General features: G+C 39.7%; 1 protein-coding gene across 1 annotated transcript in view; it reads right to left on the bottom strand.

Moving 5' to 3' along the window:
• Window positions 1–13,205, bottom strand: part of TBC1D5 (TBC1 domain family member 5) — a 561,805-nt gene that overhangs the window by 28,372 nt on the left and 520,228 nt on the right. The gene's annotated exons all lie outside the window — the stretch shown is intronic.

Below are 13,205 nucleotides of genomic sequence, written 5' to 3'. Positions count from 1 at the left end.
TAGTTGAAAAGGTTACTTGTAGATGTATTCCATTTTAACAATACGCATGTGCAGCACTGAAAATTATTGTTTTTAACTTCTGCCTGAAGAACTAGCCCTTAGGAATAGGCATTGAAACACCTGACACAGAACAGATGTAGTGCCAGGCATGGTGGCTCATGCCTGTAATCCCAGCACTTTGAGAGGCAGAGGCAGGCAGATCACTTGAGGTCAGGAGTTTGAGGCCAGCCTTGCCAACATGGTGAAACCCTGTCTCTGCTAAAAATACAAAAAATTAGCTAGGAGTGGTGGTAAGCACCTGTAAAGCTACTCAGGAGGCTAAGGCAGGAGAATCGCTTGAACCTGGGAGGTGGAGGTTGCACTGAGCTGAGATCACGCCACTGCACTCCAGACTGGGAGACAGAGGAAGACTGTCTCAAAAAAAACCAAAAATTCCCAAAACCAAACAAAAAAACAGATGTAGTAGTAACAGCTTTAAAAACAAATTATTATGAAATGTCTACTGTAGGATTATACAAGCACTAACCACATTCTTTACATATCCTACAAGTGCAGCAGCCTCTCCTCCAATGCTCAAATAAGAACAAATACTACCAGAAGAGGCTTAGCCAAAGGATAATTAGAGATAATTTTGGAGGTGGGGTTGCCTTCCTTAGCAGCTGAGCATTAAGGTAGAAAAAGATGAGGCATTTCAGGGCATTTTTCTACTTCTTTTTCTCATTTGTTTCTGCACAGGCTTGAATTTCCCTGGTGATCAGGAAACTGTAGGAATTAGAGAAAGAAGGCTGCATCTGCTATTTAATAATGGTTGCGGTTAGTCTCCAAAGATGGCCACCATCAATTTCTTCCCTCCCTGACTGTGCATGTTGCTCCATTCATTACTAGGTAGTATGTATTCCCCCGTCCTTGTATCTGGACTGGCCTATGACTCGCATTGATCCAGAGCATCTAGCAGAAGTAAAACTGCTAATATTGGGCTAGTTTAAGAGGCTTGCCAGCTTCTGCTTTCATTAGAAGATAGCTACCATGCTATAAAGAAGTTCAGGCCCCAATACTGAAAGAAAGGAGAGAAAATATGGAGAGAAAGAGGCCACATGAGAAGCACAGAGGTTCTAGACATGTGAATAAAGTTTTTCTGGACTTTTCAGCTCGACCCAGCTGAAGCCAGCCCAGTAAGTGTCCCAGTCAATACTATGTGGAGCAGAAGACAGAACAGCCTGAGCTCTGGTCAAATTCTTGATCCACAGACCTATGAGGGGGGTACTAAACTTTGGAGTGGCTTGTTGTGTAGCAATAGACAACAGAAATAGTGGCAGAATGAAAATAACACTAACTTAGCATATGGCATGAGGAAACCTATGTTCTATTCCTGGTCCTGCCATTAATAAGTCATGGGACCTTAAGTAATTCTCTATCCACTCTGGACCTAAATTCAGTACTCTCAGGTGAATGGAAAAGTTAGAGGCTTTGCTTCCAAGGAACTTACAAACTAGTAACCGGAAAAAGAAAGTTGTATGGTCCTGGTCTACTCTACTGAACCATTTACCTTTTCAGTTTGCTGCAGACACAAACTCCAACTAGCTGAGTCTAGAATTGTACCGAGGCCAGAGTTTGCTAGTGTCTTGAAAAGAAAGGGCCAATCTATGGCCTGTGTTTTGCCTTACAAGTGGCTACCAATTGGGGTGCTGACAGCCCAGAGTCGACAAGGGGCACAAGGAATGCAATGCTTCTTGGCTTAAAAACATCTCTTCCATTTACTCTACGCATTAGTTTAATTTGGATTAGCCACCACTGCTTTTAAAATACAAAAGCCGTTGGGAGCTTTAATACCCAGCAGTCATTCGTACCTAAATGGATTTATTTTCTTTTGCACAGGAAAGTAAACTGGGAAGGAAGAACTTCATAAGACGCACTTCACAAGATGTAGGCACAGCCTGTTCGCAGTGAGGTGTTGAACAGCTGGTAGAAAGTATCAGCTTAAAGAGGACCTCTTTCTCAAAACATTTTATTGCTCTAGCAGGAACTTTACTTTAATAAAGACTGTGATGAGACTGGGGTCTTCTAACTTGTATAGTTAATGAGAAGTCCTAAGAGTGTAGCAGTCCAGGGCACTTGCTGGGCAAATATGCAGGGATGTAAAAACACAAATTTCCAAGTTTGCAATTTTTGCTTAGGGCTCTAGTGGCAGCCACTGAAGAGCATCTGAATACCTAAAACCCAAGTAGATCTTGAGACAAACAGAATCTGTTTGTCTCATTATAAACGCATGGAAAAGACAACTTTGAATCATTTAAACCTTCTTTTTCAAAGGGATGGTTATATAAAAGCCAAATACATGAGATAAAAGAGGACTCCTCTGGTTGAAGCAGGCTGAGATACCAAGAACCTCGTCCATTTGGAAGTTTGAAATCCAGTGCATTATCCTTTTAGAGTTTGCTTAATCTTAAAACATTTCTAAACCCTTCAACTATCACTCAGACTTTATAAATAGAAATGGAATCACTTGGAGGCAAAAGGGTGGCTTGTCATTTATTCTTCACTATATTATATAATTACAGATAAAAGAAAGAGCCAAGAATCAAGCTTCTAAAATTGTGGGAACCGACTTTACATTTTTATCTTAGCTTCTCATCCTCCACACTCCTCCCAACTAACAATGCTTTAGACATTGACAGCTTTAGTTATTTGTTTTCATTAAATTGGTCCTCTGTAATAAAAATGCTTGACTAATTGCCTTGAGGTTTTATGAAACCAATCAGTTAGTATAATTGGTATGTATAAATAAGACACTGAAGAGAAATGTTTATTATATTAACTTTTATGTGTGTGTCGTGGCTTCCATTATAGGAGGGTGTAGGGCAGGGAAAAATGGAATGCTGAAATAGACACACCTGGGTTCAAATCCTATTTTTCTCAGTTATTAGCTGTATAATCTTGGACAAGTTCCTTCATTTCCTGGTTTATTCAACCCCACCTGGAAGGACTGGGGAAGAACAAAATGAGAATATATGGAGAACACAGTGTCTGGCACAGAGCAGGCACTCAATAAAGGTAATTATTCTTTCTTTTAAAAAATTTGTTATAATCAAATTAAGACAGTGAAATTGGATTTTAAATACAAAGTTTTATGATTCACTGTTGGAAAACATTAGTTTCTGGTTTAAAAACTTTATGTAGCTTAGCCCAGAAAGATTAATTAAAGCTAAGAGCCCATCACCATCTTAAACTCTAGATAGCAAATTAATGTGCAAGGCAAGAAATTGATAGAGGATGATGAAGTTGGGCCACATGCAGGCTACAGTGTGTAACATCAAGCATACTTGGTGCGCTATAGGAAAGGACCAGAAGATGAGGGCCACTCTATCAGAAGAGAAAAATAACTGGCATCAAATCCCTTTATGTTGATTATAATATGCCAGATGCTGAGCTTTGCTGTATTAACACGTTTACTCTTCACACAGACCTCAGAGGTAGATTCCCTCATTATCTCCTAAATGAAATATGGTCGTCTCCTCTGTAGGCCACATCCTCTGGAAGTGCATGCTAAGGTTTAGATAGCTCTTTGAGAACCCAAGTCACTTGCCCGCTACTCTTATTTCTCTCCTGTGTACACATTTCTTCCTGTGCTTCATTACTATGGTCCTTCCCATGAATAATCCCCTTTTTCCATCTCCTTTAACTGAGATTCACCAGTTGTAATGCTGAGTCCTAATGTCAAATTGCTTATTAAATTGTTTTCCTTCAAAAACATTCAGATATGACTGGCTGTGTTGTTTTGTTGTTTGCTGAATGATTGTTTGACTAAATAATCTAAAGAAATAGTTTTTTGAATTTGCTTTTTAATAAGTGGTATTTCTACTGCCATTCTGCCCCAAATAGTTGATGCATCATTATACTTCTATATAAATGCTATATATCTCAGTTGTTTAAATTTGTCAATTTTATTAAATGATTCAATGTATTCCTATTTCTTTTTTAAAAAGAGGATAAACTTTCATAGTTTATTATTTGTTCACATATTAACTTATTTAAAATGATGTTCATTTGTATTGTGTGAGGCCTTGTGTAAAATACAATAATGACTAAAACATGGCCTCTGACTTCTAGAAGTTTACAGGATGGTCAAACCTGCAGAGAAAGCCACGAGAGGTATAAGATTAAGTAAGTTCTGTAGAAGAGACATGAGAGGGGATTTCTCACAATTCTGGAAAGGGAAGATGATTTCAATTTGTGTATGTGGAAAGGAAAGGAGGTTTTCTAGTATTTTTGAGGGATCCTGAAGAAGGAGGGTCTTGGCTTAGACAAAATAATAAGGAAAGATGTTTTAGGAGTCAGGAAAGTATGGCATCTGGGCAGTGAGGCAGTCATTGAGCCGAGCCAGAACATGGGGATAGTGGGAGCTGAGGTTCAGCAGAAAGGCTTCCCTTCCTTTTCTGTTCATCCCTATTGCATTTTCACTTCATATAATTATGTTTTTGGGGTTGGGGTTTGACATGCAGACTGCTGTGGCCACTGCCCCCAACACACACCATGCTGACAGATGATTATACAGGCTGCAGTGGTGTTTCTGCCCATGGACTAATTCAAACTCCAGGAGAATAGTGAGGCAGGAACGGCACTGAGGTGGAGTTCTGCTTAGCTTCTAAGTGGGTGTCCTCAGATCACAAGAGAAGCAGACAAGGGAACCAACACTAACTGTAGGCAGCAGGAACAGGCTAAATATAGCAACCAGAAGACAGGAAAGACGCCCAGTCTTTCTTGAGCAGATGGGTGAACAAGAAGTGGGAAGTAAAGGAAATGGAAAGTCTCGAGGAGAAAAAGTGGAAAGGCCACGGATGTTCAGAGGAAGCTGTGGTGTATACAAGGGCAAAACACATACACGGTGTGAATGAAATCCAAGTCAGAAGCATATGGTATCAGCAGAGGAAGATACCACCAGAAAAAATGGAAGAAGAGTACAAAGAAGACCCTTTAAGACTATTATAATAAGTGGCATGAGGTGTGAAGCTGTACAGCCATACTGGTGAACAAGCTGGAATATAAATCACAAGCTTTAAAATCAGTATATACTAGGCTTGACACTTACCTTCTCTGTGATTCTGACCAGATAACAAAGTTCTTTGAGCCTCAGTTTCCTGTTTATAAAATGGTGATAATAATAGTTTCTACCCCATGTGCTTGTTGGAGAACTGAATTATATGAGGTTTTCCAGATTAAATACTTTGCACAGTGCTTAGTGTATGGTAAACACTCAGTAAATGTAAATTTTGTTGTCTCTGAATTTTAATACAATCCTAGAAAGTTATTTCAAAGAATTATGAATGCATGCAAAAAGAACTCCCAGGATATTTATCACACGTTCATACACACAACATACACACATATTGGCATATGCACACCAAAGAAATCCTCAATGTCTAATGATGGGTGATTTGGGTAATTTCTGGAAGATTTATAAACAGTATACTATGCAAACTTATTATTTGTTTATTTTTTCTGAGTCAGAGTCTTGCTTTGTCACCCAGGCTGGAGTGCAGTTGTGTGATCTTTGCTCACTGCAACCTCTGCCTCCCGGGTTCAAGTGATTCTCCTGCCTCAGCCTCCCAAGTAGCTGGGATTACAGGCGCCCACTATCAGGCCCAGCTAAGTTTTTTTAAAAATACATTTTTAGTAGAGACGGGGTTTCACCATATTGGTCGGCTGGTCATGAATTCCTGACCTCAAGTGATCTGCCTGCCTCAGCCTCTCAAAGTGCTGGGATTACAGGCATGAGCCACTGGGCTCAACTTATGCAACCTTTAAAAATATCTTTATAGGAGAACATTTAACAATAACATATCACATACTAATTGGGAAAACAGGTTATAAAGTAGTAGGTAAAGAAAGATTCTGATTAAAAAAAATATATATATATGTATGTATATGCATAGAAAAAAATAATAGAAAGATAGTCACCAAATAGTTTATATTGGTTTTCTCAAAATAGTGGAATTATGGGTGATATTTTTCTCTCCTTTTTGCTAATTTTCTATGGATTTTCTGCATTAAAATTGGATATTTTTGCAATAAGAAAATCAAATAATGCAAATAACATATAGAGAAGAAAAAAGTGAAAGGTGATTGCTGAGGAGAAAAAAGAGGTAACTGATTCTAAACCAAGCCCCAAATAACATTCTATACTCAAAACAAATCTGTACTTTAAATGACACTAAATACTAAGAAAAGCTTCTATAAAATAAGTTGTAAAAAAGGTAAATAATTAGCACATTTTGTCCCATGTGCAAACCCTGAGTAGTACAGTACTATTATGGTAAAAGGCTTCCTTCTATGTGATTAAAGTGAGAATGTCAGTGGCTGCTGTTCTTTATGGGTTGCCTAGAAATAAAGTGATTCTTAAAGATATTTTAAAAATAAAGATGCTTACAAATCCCCCAGTAAATAACAGTTCCCATTTTTGACCGGATGTAAACAAACAAGTTAAATGGAAATGGCCTTTAGACATTTTGAACTGAAATTCAAAGCTCAAGATGTCAAATTTATGCTATCAAATTATATCATTTCAGAACTGGAAGTGTCTTTGGAGATCATTTATTTCAACCTTTCCTTGTTTACAAGTAAAGTCACTTCTTCTGGCTAGGTAGCTGGCCAGTAGCAGAAATCCCACTAGTAGGTTTCCTTGTTTTTCAGCCACTGAAGCACTGTGGTGTCCCACCACTGACACACTCACATGCCAGGGGACACTGGAGTTGTCCTGAGAGGATGGGTTTTCCTAACAATCACTGAGCCCTTTTCCTTCTACCCCACATCGACCTGTCCTAGCAGTACTCCTTCCTGACTATTGAAGGCTACAGCAAAGCCACTAAAACCTAAACTCAACAGGATTTTGTATCAGTTTTCACTCTTTTAATTTCCTTCAGAAACTTGGATAAAACCCTTACATTAAAAATACCAACTCCTTATAAAGTTAAAAATTGCCTGTTGATAAAATTGGGGTGGCCAGGTGAGGCATGAGTCAGGCTTTGCCAGCTTCCCTGGCTCTAATAGATTAGATAGAGATCATTCATCAATCCCTTCTCTGCCACAGCCCAAGAAGGGCTGCAGGGATAGACCCACAAGGTCAGGTATAGGGAGAAACCTTTATTTTTCCCCGCAAAAAATTTCTCTACCAAATTGCTACGTGACTTATAGCATATCCCTGGAATTGACAAATTATATATCAACTCCACATTCTCTTCATTGGTTTACATGTGAAGAGTTCCAAATCTCTTTTTGGAGTCAGGTGTTGGCAGGTTAAAATAATTAATTCAGATCACATGCTTGCCGTGGGTGCGACATATGGGGTATGGATTACAAATATTTTAAAAATAGTGCATGTAAGGCTCGCAAAATTAAGGGAAAGAAATTTCCCTTTATATTCAGCTGTTGCTTGTAAGTTTTATTTAGGGAGTAAAAAAGACCTTCATTTCTTACCCGTTTTTATTCTTCAGCTCTACCTGATGAGGCAGAAATTTTTCATTGCCCAGTTATGACTAATAACTTTTTTTGTAGATGGTGCTAACCGCAGACTCTATATCCCTCAGTTTTCTTATGTGTAAAATGGGAAGGAATTCTAGCAGTGACCTTATAGCATTGCTTGAGGATTAAACTAGCTAATACATGTAAAATGCTTGGAACGGAGGACAGACTTATAGAAGGTGTCCTATAACTATTAACACTTAGCCACCATTTACAAGGAAAACATGCTCACACTAGGATATATTTGAAGCTTGCTTTATATGTAGAAAATCTCATTCCTGACTTGGTATTCAATTAATGTTATTAATGTCAGTTCTTTTTAATCTTTAATATGAACAAAAATCACCTGGGGATCTTGTTAAAATGCAGAGTCTGAGTAGGTTTGGGGTGGGGCCTAAGATTCTGCATTTTTAACAATCTCCCAGGGGACAGGATCCAGCTGGTCCATGGACCACAATTTGGATGGCAAGTATTTAAATAACTCATCTCATGCCCTCCTCCTATTAATATTTACTTCTAAATACATCTTCCCATCATTCTACGAAGATTGTGAAGTACTTTACTATCTATCTGATCTAAGGCAATTTTAACAGATGGCTGCATGGTTAGATGCATATTTGGTGACAGTCCAAAAGACCTCTTCTCAACATGGAGTAGGATGCAGCAGGAGAGAATCAGGGTGACAAGCTTCCAGGAGAGCTTTCCAACCTCCTTGAGTTAGTTTTGTACTGAGCAGCTCTATTATTCTATTTAGAGTGAATTCTTAGAACATTAGATATCAGTTTATTCTACTGTAAACACAAACATTTATAAAATTGCTCGTTAAAAAACACAAGTGAAATATGAATTAATTTTGTTGGATTAGGCATGCTCTCTTCTGTAACTTTTGACAAACATAGGCTGTGTATTAAGTATCAGACAATAAAATATGCTTTTGAAACATAAAATGCAATGAAAAGGAAATGGCAAAAATACTTCCATAATTCATAGTATTTAAATTCATCCCTGATTTTCTGAAGATATCTTTAGAAAAATCATAAGTAATATTTAAGAACTTTTAGCCCTTAGAAACATGCTTTTATACCTACTGCCATTTTAATATTATGAGCTATTTTAATCTAATTTTGCTTTCCTAGAAGTTGCCTACAAAAAATAATGATCAGAAAAGACAAGAATGGTGCCAAAAAAACAGGATCATGTGCTACAAATTCTAAAGTAAAGTAAATAAGCTTACAATCTGGAATAAATATACTAGAAGTTGAAATAAAACCTTTAATTAGGACCAACTTCACATAGGTGTAACCAGAGGAAGAATAAAACCTCGCTTGCAGAGTTACAAACCTCATTATTTGCAAAAGTCCTGTAACTGCAGTTTTAAATAATTATATGCATATGGTATGTCTTCTTAGCCCTGTAAAAATTCAAATGGTATAAGTGTCAAACATATTTATTAAGGCAACTGCCTGTTTTTTGAACACTTTAACTGGGAAAAAAGGTGTCTCCTAGAAGGGCTTATGTATGGGAGTCTAATTAAATGGTATTAGTGGAGAAATGCTCCCATCTTTTGGGCTTTTATGCTGTCATTTCTGTGTTGTGTTTTTATAATTAGACAACCTGACCAATCATTTGGAAACTTAGATAGTTTTCTCCTCCACCAGGACAATAAGCACAGATGTTACTCTACTTAACAAGGGTTTTCCCTCTCACCACTTACACATGATAAGACCAACTGATGAAACCAGCCGGCCAGCACCAGGGCCTCCAGCTGAGTTTCTCATAGTAATGCTGGCTGGGCAAAACCATCTGCGTGCTCTCCCTTGCTGTTCCTGGCACCAAGGGTAGGCATCTGCACAATGGCTGACCCAGATAGAAGGGCCTGAGCCAAGATTGTTTTTCTTATGACAAAGCTAATTGATCTGTGTGAGGATAAAATGCACACACTTGCACAACTTATTCTCTGGGCTAAATGGCCTCTACCATGTCCCAATAGAGACAAACAAAAAACTGTACCCTGCAGCAAATCCGAGCTGAGGATCAAGCACAGTTTAAGAACTACTTTAAGTTAGAATTGGTAGAAGCAAGTAAGTGTTGGAACAGCCTTGATATTTAACATAAACATAACCACTTCTGAGACTTTGGGAAAGAAAAACAGGTGAGAAGGAAAAAATTTCGTAAATTATCTGGTTTATTCATATGCGTATCATACTTTTGCTAATTCATCCCTTAAGTTATACCCTGTCTCTCACTAAATACCAACAATTCCTATTAGCTTTTTAAATAAATGGTAAATGCCGCTGAGAAATGAGGCAACTTTTCAGGCTCTAGAGGACGCCAGAGCAAAGCCTAAGACATCTCAATACTTGCAAAACCCACAAAACCCTCAACAGCATTCATTTATTCCTAAACGTTTACTGAGTGCCAGACACAATATCTGGCACAGAGGATACAGTGACAAGTGCCTGCAAGAGCCTTATAAGTAAACACAAGTAGTTCTCTGACATTCAAAACAGGGAAGCATTTGCAGATTATGTAGGACACCCTCCATCTCAAGATGCTGCTGCTTTAGGTTTGGGTAGGGGCTCTGAAATCTGCAGCTTAACTAGGGCCCCAGCTATCTATTGCAAGTGCTGAAGGCTCCTAGCAGAGAAGGCTCCGTGGGACACAAGGGGCTTGGGCTGACACTGGAAGGGAAGGAACTTTATCAGTTTTGTGGCTACATGAATCACTCTGGTCAGAAGAGACAGTGAAGGAAAACAACACAGAAGTGTGAGAAAGCACGCTTGCTTTGAGGGAAGTGAAACAGCTGTGCATTCCTGAGGGGCCGCAGAGGAGCAGAAGGGAGGATTGATGATAAGGCTGAACAGGGTGAGACTGTAAAGGGCTCTACAGGCTATACCTCAAAATTGAGGGATTTATTTTAGGGAGAAGGGACCCCTGCAGAATTCTGATGGGGAATCAAACTATATGAGTCAGACATACACAAGGCACACACTGGTGTTGTGAAATACTTTGGGTATATGTTGACCATTAACAAAACGGATTAACTAAAATTTCTAATTCACTTGGAACTGTTTGTTACTTGAGAACAAAAAAATTATGTAGAGTACAACTTTTCTATATTCTCATTCCTCCTAGTGCTTACTGCCAGCAATACTTCCAGGTGTACTAACTTCTGACAGATGGACAACTTGGGGCAGAAAGCTGTGAAGTGAAATAGCAGAGATGAGGAAGAGAGAGAAAGCTTTGGTAAAGGCGCCTGATATGGTTTGGATTTGTGTCCCTGTCCAAATGTCATCAGGATTTGTGTCTATGATCAAATGTCATCTTGAATTGTAGTCCCTAGTGTTAGAGCAGAGGCAGGGTGGGAAGTGATTGGATCATTTGGATCATGAGGGTCGATTTCCCCCTTGCTGTTATTGTGATAATGAGTTCTCATGAAATTTGGTTTTCAAAAGTGTGTAGCACCACCCTACCATTCACTCTCACTTCCTCCTTCTCTGGCTGTATAAGATGTGAATCCTTCCTCTTCACCTTCTTCCATAATTGTAAGTTTCCTGAGGTCTCCCCAGCCATGCTTCTTGTACAGCATCTGGAACTCTGAGCCAATTAAAACCTTTTCTTTATACATTACCTAGTCTCAGGTAGTTATTTATGGTAATATGAGAACAGACTAATACAGAAAATTGGTATTAGGAGTGTGGCATTGCTACAGATACCTGAAAATGTGGAAGTAACTTTGGAACTGGGTAACAGGCAGAGATTGGAAGATTGGAACAGTTTGGAGAGTTCAGAAGAAAGAAAGAAAGATGAGGGAAAGTTTGGAACTTCCTGGAAACTTGTTAAACTGTTGTGACCAAAATGTGATAATGATATGGGCAATGAAGTCCATGCTGAGGTGGTCTCATATCAAGATGAGAAACTTACTGGGAATTAGAGTAAAGGTCAATTTTGTTATGCATTAGTAAAGACACTGGTGGCATTGTGCCCCTGCTCTAGACATTTGTGGAACTTTGAACTTGAGAGTTACAATTTAGGGTATCCGGTGGAAGGGATTTCCAAGAAGCAAAGCATTCAAAATGTGGCCTGGCTGCTTCTAACAGCATATGGTCATATGCATGAGCAAAGAGATGATCTGAAAGTGGAAATTATATAACAGGGAAGCAGAGCATAAAGTTTGGAAAATGTGCAGCCTGGCCATATGGTAGAAAAGAAAAACCCATGTTCCTGGGAGGAATTCAACCTGGCTGCAGAAATTTGCATAAGTAAAGAGGAGCCGAATGTTAATAGCCAAGATAATGGGAAAAATGCCTCAAAGACATCTCAGAGACCTTTGTGGCAGCCCCTTCCATCACAGGCCTAGAGGCTGAGAAGGTAGGAATGGTTTTGTGGGCTGGGCCCAGGGCCCTGCTACCCTGCATAACCTTGGGACATTGCTCCTTGTATCTCAGTTGCTCCCGTTCCAGCCATGGCTAAAAGGGCCTAAGATATCTCAGGCCATTGCTCCAGAGGGCACAAGCCATAAACCTTGGTAGCTTCCATATGGCATTAAGCCTGTGGGTGTGCAGAGAACAAGAGTTGAGCCTTGGGAGTCTCCACCTAGATTTCAGAGGATGTATGGAAACTGCTGGATGGTGGAAGTCTGCTGCAGGGCAGAGCCTTCATAGAGAACCTCTACTAGGGCAGTGCGGAGGGGAAATGTGGGGATGGAGCTTCCACACAGAGTCTCAACTGGGGCACTGCCTAGTGGAGTTGTGAAAAGAGGGCCACTTTCCTCTAGACCCCAGAATGGTAGATCCATTGACAGCTTGCAATGTGTGCCTGGAAATGCCACAGTCAATCAATGCCAGCTTGTGAAAGCAGCTGAAGGGGCTGTACCCTGTAAAGCCCCAGGGGCTGAGATGCCCAAGGCCTTGGGAGCCCACCCCTTGCATGAATGTTACCTGGATGTGAGACATGGGGTCAAAGAAGATTATTTTAGAGCTTTAAGATTTAATGACTGCCCTGCTGGGTTTCAGACTTACACGGGGCCTATAGCCCCTTTGTTTTCGCTGATTTCTCCCTTTTGGAATGGGCATATTTACCCAGTGCCTATACCCTCATTGTAACTTGGAAGTAACTAGTTTTTGATTTTACAGGCTCATAGGTGGAAGACACTCGCCTGTTTCAGATGAGACTCTGGACTGTGGACTTTTGAGTTAAGGATGAAATGAGTTTAGACTTAGGAATGTTGAAAATGGAGGATTATATCTTGCAATGTGAGAAGGTTATGAAATTTGGGAGAAGCCAGGTATGGTACAGGATAATATTATTTGGATTTGTGTCCCCACCCATATCTCATCTTGAATTGTAATCTTCTGAGTTGGAGGAGGGCCTGGTGGGAGGTGATTTGATCATGGGGTGGATTTCTCCCTTGCTGTTCTCATGATAGTGAGTGAGTTCTCACAAGATTTGGTTGTTTAAAAGTGTGTTCCACTTCCCCCCTCATTCTCTCTTCCTCCTTCTCTAACCATTTAAGACTTGACTCCTTCTTTGCTTTCTGCCATGGCTGTAAATTTCCTGAGGACCCCCCACCCCCTCCAGCCCCTGCCATGCTTCCTCTACAGCCTGCAGAACTGTGAGTCAATTAAGACTCTTCTCTTTATAAATTACCCAGTCTCAGGTAGTTCTTGATATCGATGTGAGAATAGACT

The sequence above is a fragment of the Aotus nancymaae genome, unplaced genomic scaffold (assembly GCF_030222135.1).
Source record: "Aotus nancymaae isolate 86718 unplaced genomic scaffold, 86718_ANA_hifiasm-v0.15.2.pri h1tg000019l, whole genome shotgun sequence".
In the NCBI taxonomy this organism is placed as follows: domain Eukaryota; kingdom Metazoa; phylum Chordata; class Mammalia; order Primates; family Aotidae; genus Aotus; species Aotus nancymaae.
The sequence above is the reverse complement of the archived record's forward strand: the minus strand, read 5'-3'. Positions and strand labels throughout refer to the sequence as shown.